Source organism: Pholcus phalangioides, unplaced genomic scaffold (genome assembly GCF_987345545.1).
Source record: "Pholcus phalangioides strain wild (caught in Gottingen) unplaced genomic scaffold, Ppha-v1.0 ptg000003l_1, whole genome shotgun sequence".
Classification (NCBI taxonomy): domain Eukaryota; kingdom Metazoa; phylum Arthropoda; class Arachnida; order Araneae; family Pholcidae; genus Pholcus; species Pholcus phalangioides.
This window is the reverse complement of record NW_028301596.1, coordinates 7,153,687-7,162,986: the sequence shown is the minus strand read 5'-3', so window position 1 is coordinate 7,162,986 and position 9,300 is coordinate 7,153,687. Positions and strand designations below refer to the sequence as shown.

The following is a 9,300-nucleotide window of genomic DNA, read 5'->3' as shown; positions in this document are numbered from 1 at the left end:
CTTATAGTCATAAAATTGTGATGGAAAAAATAGTAAGTAAATTTATGGGAATTATCTTCATTCTCTTCAATGAATATTACAGATTCAAGTTTAGCTTCGTATAAAATAAACGGGCTATTCTTGTTTGAAAAAAAATTGCATCCATCATATTTTTATAATTTAATACACAGTACTTAACATCATTTATATCTCTAATTGAAAAACAATATAATCTGATTTTATTAAAAAATCTTTATATTTTGAATTTTTTTGTAATTTTCTTAAAACGCAAAAAAATCAAATCCGATTTAGACAAATAATGATGCAAAATAAAAATATATAATCAGAATTACAATCATTATACAGATTGAGAAGGAAAGAAAAATACAGTAAACCGTGTATTTTTATAATACAATAAAATAGAAACAAAATAAGGAAAATAAATAAATTTATAGAAAACGCCAAATAAGTTATGGCATATTCCAAGCAATTATAGGTAATGACTACCTGACGTTAATAATAAAAATACAATTTTTATTTCTATGACGAAGACGCGAAAAGCCAATTAAGTTTTTTTTCAATTTCATTATGGAGAAATTTTGTTTTTAAATGGAAATTTCCAGCTCATAATAAGGCACGGGAATTTCCTTCATCACATAAAACGCTGTTGATATATGTATATATTTTTTTCTATAATAGTGTTTCCATGTTGAGAAATACTCATTAAGGGAGTAGCGGCTTTAATTTACGACTTTCAAAATGAATTTTAATTTCGTTTTTTTTTTGGCATTAAATTTTGCTAGTTTTCCTTACGTTATTTCGCAGTAAACAATTTTATTGCTCGGATGCTATTTTATATCTGTAATATATGTACGTACATATTAATATCTTCCTACTTCTTTCTAAATAGCAACTAATTAAATAACTTTTATTAATTATTACTTGACAATACAGTGGACTCTCGATAATCCGGCGTTTTTTTTCCTTCAGGCATAGGAGAGGAAAACATGTCGGTGCGAAGAAGATCACATCGGGACTCAGGGTTTTTGATAACAATAACCGATTGATAACTATATCCGACAGAAATAAAAAGCAAATACGATGACCATACCTTAGTTTAATTGAACGCGACGCATGTGAAAACGGGACAACTCGGTTTTTCTTTTACCACATTGCTGTAAAACAGGATATTTTTGCTTAAAGTTAAAATCCTGCGTTTATTATTATTATTTAGCCATTATATGAGGAATTTGAATGGACCTGTCTGATGTGTTTTACGAATTCTGATAATTTTTCTAATGCACGCTGCCTTCCATAGAACCCCAATGTGAAAGTCTTTCGGCCGAGTACGTGTGAAACTGAAAGAAACTGACCAAGAACTGAATATTAGGGGCGCTTTTGATTTTACATTAGTCCCCCCCCCCCCCCCCGTTAGGTATCCCATTGCAAAAGAAACTTTATGCGAACATGAATTATAGCTGCTGCTGCTACTGCCCAAATAGGGCATTGTGAACCGAGTATGTCAGCGGGTCCAAAATTTATTGAAGCGCGGCCTACTTTTGACCAAAACATTTACCTCCTTACATTGGCTGACCATATAGCTCGGTTTTCCGGGACATTCCGATTTTTTGCCAATAAATGTGCTGTCTCGAAAGCACCTTTCTGAACGCTTGTTTCGGTTTTTATTAGGTGATGTATTGACTTTTAACGATATTCAATATATATAATTTAATACTGTACATAATTTTTTAATATTGTATATAATTTAATATTGTATGTAATTTAATACCCACACATTTTGGGAACCACTGGAGTGAATTGGAATGATTGTAGATATGGAAATGGTGCTCCTTCTGACCTCCTACGTAGTCTTGCAGGTTGATAACGATAATTTATCGGGGGAAAAAGTCTTGTTCAACCTCATAGTCAAAATGCGAAAGAAAAAACCTATGACGAGGAAGAAATGATAACATAAACCAAAATCCCGATAACTATAAATGAATTTTTTTTTCCCATATTACGATATTGGTCTCCATTCCGTACTTTATAATACCTTCGGATATTGTAAAAGTCATGACAATGTCCATGAATGGTAATATTATCCATGATTCTAATAAGCGGAGTGTATTATTCGAATGGGCTTTTTGCAATTAACTTCCGGTAATCCGGCAAACCTTGGTTTGATATACTAGTAAGAATCTACTGTATTTCTATAGCCTATTTATTTTAACGTGATTTCTTTTACGGGTTTCAACATTTTTGCAATTGTTTATAGCAGGCATCTTCAACCCGTTGCTCGCGATCACCACGGTGCTGCCTGAAGCACCTAGAGTGCTCGATGTTCGTGTCCGATTGATTTCGTGCTCGCGAGCACTTGGTCATTGTCCAATTATACACGTTGCGCCAATTGCATTCAAGGATCCAAATTACTATGATTCCGTGCATACGTACTTGTATGTCAAACTTGCCGTAAGGATGCTCTCCTTTTCATGATAGGTACAAGCAGTGCTCGTGACTACGAAAAGGTTGAAGACTTCTGGTTTATAGCATGTATTTAATTTTTTTTTTAAAATTGACAACATAAATTTAATTTTGTTAAATTGGTTGGGGGCCGTTCAAGTATTACGTAAGCAAATTTTTTACCATTTTTGACCCCCTTGTCAGCAAAAGTCAGCACAACGCTGACCCCCCCCCCCCCCCCTCTTGTCAGCAAAATTTCGTCATCAGCTCTGCCCCTCTGAATCCTAACTCATATTTTCATAAAGGGTGGTCGATGACGTAAGCATTATCCAAACCCCCCCCCCTGTCATCAAAAGTCAGCAAAGCGGCACCCCCCCCCCCCCCATCGATGATGACGTAATACTTGGATGACCCCCTTGGAACGTAAATTTAATTTTTCTTAATTGTTTATAACATAATTTTTTTTTTATTCGTTATAACATGAACTTGACCGATTGAAAAATGATGAAGTTTTGGAAATTGATTATAACATGACATTTTTTTAAATTATTTATAACGAATTAAAAACATTCAATTTTATGTCATAATCGATGAAAAAAATTCCAATTAAAAAATTGATAGTAACGCGGATTTTTTTTTAAATTGGTTATAACGTAAATTAATTTTTTTTTGTTATTTATAACATTTATTTAATTTTTTAATTGGTTATAACGTATATTTTGCATCGAATTTTTCATTATTATTCATTTTCATTATTCCATAGTTTTGGTTATAACACAAATTTAATTTTTTTAATGATTCATAAACAGGAATTGTAATTTTTCTATGATTATTATATAAGTTTGAATTTTTTTTCATTTTATATTTGTAACATAAATTTAAAAATCTTTTAAATTGGTTATGATTTTAATCAATCAGGGACCCAGTGGTAGGCTGAGTGATCTAGTAAGTGAGAGTGTGACACGGGTGACCTAGTGAGTATGTGCGTGATATGGTGATGGGATGTGTGACCTAATCGGGGAGTAACAGAGTGAGCGGCCACAGGTGATTGAGTGTATGACAGAGTGCGAAGCCTAGTTAGTTGATAATAGAATGATGACCCAGTAAGTGAAGGACGAAGTGAGTGACCTAGTGAGTAAGTGAGTGGTCTAGGCGATAAGTGACCTAGGGAGTAAATGAGTGACCAGATATCAAGTGAGTGACCGGCATACTGATCGAGTAGTATAGTGATCGACATTGTGAGTAGTAACCTATGAAGTGAGTGACCTGGTGAGCACGTGAGTGCTATAATGAGCGACCCAGTGAATGAGTTATAGAATGAGCTACCTAGTGATTGACCTTTAGTGAAGACCTTTCTTCCAGTTGTGCATATTTGCCAATGGTGTTGCCATTTCTCGCAAGAAGCGTCAGAGAAATGGCAACACCATTGGCAAATATGCACAACTGGAAGAAAGGTCTTCGACGTTATACCAAAAGTGGGTAAAATGAAAGAAGTCATGCCGAGAGAAATAATAATGTTCCTCACAGAACACGGTCCATTCGGTGAATACATGCAAAGGTTCAAAATCAGCCAGACCAGTACGTGTAGATGCGGCCATCCGGGAAGCGTGATACACTATGTGACACAGTGTGAGTACACAAAGGGATACCATTTGGAGGCGCCGCCGAGCGGAAGAGAGATCTTGTGGAAACGGAAAATTATTTTACAAAGATCTGCAACGAGAAAACTACAACAAGTCTTGGGCTATTTGATGAATAATAAAGAAACTATTTTGATAATAACTGAAAGCAGGGAACAATCCACTAATGATTAGGAAGTTGAATCTGAAACAGATGCAGATTCAACATAGAGGGGCGCACTTAGGCTCCTAAACCATAATATTTTAGTAATACACCCTGTATAAATTATGAATGTTTTTGTATATACAATTTCATAGTATGATGGTGGTTTAGTAACCTTGAATATTTGTATGAGCTCATTTTGGCATTTTTTTCCAATATATGTGTCGTGCATAGTAATGTTTATGTGTATCAACAATTATATAAAAAGGGAAATTTTTGTAAAGTAAATAATGTATGCATGTAATTCAAATGTGAATGCCCAGCACTGTCAACGGAGGCTCTGTTTGATTGTTCCCGTCGCAGTGCGGGCTATGTGTGTATTCTGTGTGTGTATATATTGCATGTTCTGTAAGGGGAAGAGCGAGCAGAACACACTGTTCAGCGCTGTGGACGGAGGCTTTGTTTCTTCGTTTCCCGTCACAGTCGAGGCGCTGTATATATGTAATTTGTATGCATTGTGTATTTAGACCATTCTCAAATCTCTCCCACTTCAACATGCCAGCTTCTTTTTCTTCTTTCTTGTCCACAAGTCTTTTCCACCCTCCTTTTGAAATCCCAGGCTGCGGTCTCCGGCCCTTATGTGCCACTGGGCGCACGTGCAATTTTTCTCCCTAGTCATTGGATTCAGTCACCCATTTTTGTCAAATGGCTTGTACGTTGCATCGAGTTGATGGCTGTCTTCATGGGGAGAACGACGCGAGTAATTCGAAACTTGCGAGCACGGGGCAAGGGGAGCCACCACTATAAATCTTTGCTAACTTTTCCGACACAACTCTGCCTCTTTTGAGGTAACGGAAGTAAGGTGCTTTGCATCAGTCCGGGGCTGTGAGCGGTTCTATCTATCTATCTATCATGTCGAACTGATGTCGGAGAATTGTTTGTCGGTGAAATTTTCCCAGCAATGAATTTTCCATTCGGTGAATTTTCCTGGCGATGTACTGCTGTTGGTGTATTTGCCAGCATTGAATTTTGCGGGCACATGTAGGAGGTAGAAGAATATTTGAATATTGTGTTCCTTGATCAACATTCAAGAGAGTTATCCGCATTTGAATTTTGGAAATGTTCCGTTTTGAAAGAAAATTAGCGGAAACGTTACCTTTTGATTAGAATTTGAGCTGGTCGAAGTCTGAAAAACTGCAAATTCCTACATCACATGTTGATTCCAGATACATTTTAACTGCTCCAGGAAGGTACCCTTAGTTCCCTCTCGTCATTAACATAAGAAACACTATTACTCTACAGTGGAACTTAACCTCCCATAACGGCCACTCCCGTTAGTGGACGCCTCCACGGACGGACGCAGTTTTGAAGTACATCAACGGGGACTCAATGCATCTTACTATACATTAATGGCTACCCTTCGTTAGCGGATGGAAATTTCGGTCCCATGGGTGTCCGTTCTCGAGAGGTGAAAAATACCGAAGTGTATAAAAGATGTGAATACGCCGCCTTTTTGTAAAAATGACTAACTTTACATAGTAATTTTTACCGAAAGTATTCCCGTTCGAATAATTCCGGTTGCATAATTTAGCAGAGCTTATCCCAAAGATTCACAAACCGTTAAAAAAAGTGCATTCCGGAAAAAAAAGTGGAAATGTTCCCGTTTTTTGAAAATAAGCTCCTTATATAAATGAAATATCTTGAATTTATCTCCTAATAATTTCGGAACAAATCCAATTTTCGAGAGAATTCAAAATCGATTAAGATTTATTTAATTAGCTGGTTCAAATTACACGAAACTAAAGAGCGTAGACCCTTTATTGAAACCGTCATTTTGCAATGGCCATTTAATTGGTGTTTATATAGTGCATATCTTCATAAATACATATCGATAGCAGTTGCGGTGGATGCGGAATAGCTATTACCGTAATGAACAGAGAGTCTGGAGATTCCTGTGTTAATAAATCCTGGAAAAATCGGATCGTAATATACGATTTCTCATTCGGGTAATTAATTAGCACAAACGAGATTCGACTTTGACGACGGTGAATAAAGAACACCGTGTTGTTATTGGATATATATATTGGTGTGTGTGTGTGGTTAAATCCTCGTAAGAGATTCTTTCATCATGATTTCTTATTCTTCTTCTTGCAGATTGAGAGCATGTGTCACATTTAGTTTGATACAATGAAACCATTCTGGTATTACTTCGGGAAATACCCGTCGAGAAATGTGGTATCAAAATAACTTCACGGTACAGGGATGACGTCACTCTCCGCTACCATACGAAGGTTTTAACAACTGGCTGTTGCGAAGATGTATTTCGGAAAGAGAGAAAATTCAACTGCCCCTGCGGGGAATCGAACCCACGTCCTTTCACTTTCCGGGTGAACGCCCTAGACGACGTCATCCTTGTATAAGTCGCCATCTGGTGGCAGCGTCAGCAGTTGTGAGCTTGGCCTGAGTCTGGTCCGGCCGTCCATGTACGGTCCCTTTCAGTGTACACGAGCTCCAAGGAAAGATTGAGAGATTCTGTGCCTCTGTAGTCTAGTGGTCTAGGGCGTTCACCCGGAAAGTGAAAGGACGTGGGTTCGATTCCCCGCAGGGGCAGTTGAATTTTCTCTCTTTCCGAAATACATCTTCGCAACAGCCAGTTGTTAAAAAATTTGGAAATTCACGGTATTGTTAAGAAACTATTGGATGCCTTAAATAATTCGAAATATCATAATTATGGTGATTGATTGTTTTAGAATAGGAATTTGTTCGGTGATCAGTGACTTGATAATGAAAGGGACCTAAACTTGCGGAAAGTTCGAGCACCAAACAAAAAAGAAAAGTCACTAATTTAACCTCTCGAAGGTTTTTAACAGCTGGCTGTTGCGAAGATGATTTTTTTGGGAAAGAGAGAAAATTCAACTGTCTTCTTTGAGGGGAATCGAACCCACGTCCTTTCACTTTCCGGGTGAACGCACTGAAATACAAATGCAACGAATCTGTCAATCCTTCCTTGGGGCTCACGTACACTAAAAGGGACCGTACATGGATGGCCGGACCTGACTCAGGTCAAGCTCACAACTGCTGGCGCTGCCACCAGATGGCGACTTATACAAGGATGACGTCACTCTCCGCTACCATACGAAGGTTTTTAACAACTGGCTGTTGCGAAGATATATTTTGGAAAGAGAAAAAATTCATCTGCGGGGAATCGATCCCACGTCCTTTCACTTTGCGAGTGAACGCCCTAGACCAGTGGTTCTCAACATTTTCAAGCCCGCGGCCCGGTTTCATTCATTTTTGTGAGTCGGAGGCCCGGTCAAACACACAACCAACGAAAAATGAATGAGGAAAAATGAAACGACTAATCACTCGCGGCCCGGCATGAATGATATCAGGCCTGATATGGTTTTCACCATTGTTTGTTTTTCACACTATAATTTAAATAGAGAAGGGGTCTGTGAAAAATAAAGCCGGGGGCCTGCGGAAAACCCTATCCTAGGGAACATGCTGCAAAATGCAGGCAGTGAGGCCCGGGTGGGTCCATGCCCTAAGACGGCCTTGGTTTTATGGATGGTTTTGTTGGATTCTGGAAGTGTATAGTCACTAACATAAACGCTTTATTTCTTCACACCTTAATTTTTCTTCTTAGCTCTCTGCAGCCCTCCAAACCACCTGCCATGGCCCCTTTCTCCATTTCCTTCCGTGGCCCCCTTCAAGTATCCCAGTACCACTAGGGGCCATATGGTCTCCAGTTGAGAACCACTGTACTAGACTACGGAGGGAACGAATATCTCAATATTTCCTTGTAGCTCGTGTGCACTGAACGGGACCGTACATGGACGGCCGGACCTGACTCAGGCCAGCACCTCCTAGAGATAGAAGGCCTCCGCAATCTGCTTGTGACGTCAGTAAGTAGTCCATTTTCCCTCAGAATATTCAGGGAGAAACAAATTCCCTGCTCGTGCCAGTATCATCGTCATGAGGGAAAAGAAACGATCGAGCTCAGAATTGGCGATTTCTATGCCCCCATCCAATCACTATGCGGTATTTGTGAGCCAATCGGGAAGATTCTACGCCAAAATAAGATGAAACGAAATAGGATGCTGTGATTCAAAATGTGGCAAACTTTCTTGTAATCTGAATGACGTTTATGGCAAACAGTGCAGAGGCCTTCTATCTCTAGAAGGTGCTGATCGAACCCACGTCCTTTCCCAGCCGTCCATGTACGGTCCCTTTCAGTGTACACGAGCTCCTAGGAAAGATTGAGCGATTCGTTGCCTTTGTAGTCTATTGCGTTCACCCGGAAAGTGAAAGGGCGTGGGTTCGATTCCCCACGAAGGCAGTTGAATTTTCTCTATTTCCAGAAATTCATCTTCGCAACAGTCAGTTGTTAAAAACCTTCGTATGGTAGCGGAGAGTGACGTCATCCTTTCATAAATTAACACCTACCTTCATTTGAGCACGGATTCGGAGCCAAAATGTATTCTTGTATTGACTAAAGCAATTTTTTTTGTGTCTAAGTACATTCTTTTTATGACTGGTCTCCAAGTACCTCTTTTTGTGCCCAGGCCCCCAAGAACGTTTTTCCGAACACACAACAACTCCAGGTTATGGTTTAGTCGCTCACCATAACCTAGAGGAGTTTTCCTCTAATAGGGTTGGTAATAAATTGAATAGGTTACCTCCAAGAGGTCGTGAATTCTAACGCAGTTGGCACGTTTGAAAAGGAGTGCAATAAACACAGTGGGAAATGGATCGAGAAGCTATCCATACTTGGATAAGACAAACATAATTTCCTTTATGGGCAGTGTAATGTATTTTAACATAATTATCAATTTTTCGTGGTAATTGCTTTTGCATTGGTTTGTTGACATCTATATTTTTTACGGGTATAATTTTACAGTTTACGGGTATAATTTATCCGTATTCTCGCTGAACCAATTCTTCGGAAACGAAAGCGGCTCGTTCAGATAGCTAAATTACACGACGTACTCCAGTCAAAACCGCTTCCTTCATTTTTATTAACAAACATTCACATACCGCACAAACCTGATAATAATATCAGATATATTCCGTATTCGT

The 9,300-nt window shown here is 38.7% G+C and overlaps 1 non-coding gene across 1 annotated transcript; it reads left to right on the top strand.

The window, feature by feature from the left end:
* The first annotated feature begins 6,757 nt into the window (after positions 1 to 6,757).
* On the top strand, positions 6,758 to 6,831 carry TRNAS-GGA (transfer RNA serine (anticodon GGA)). Its single transcript has one exon. It is a non-coding gene; the product is annotated as a tRNA-Ser (tRNA).
* Positions 6,832 to 9,300: the final 2,469 nt, after the last annotated feature.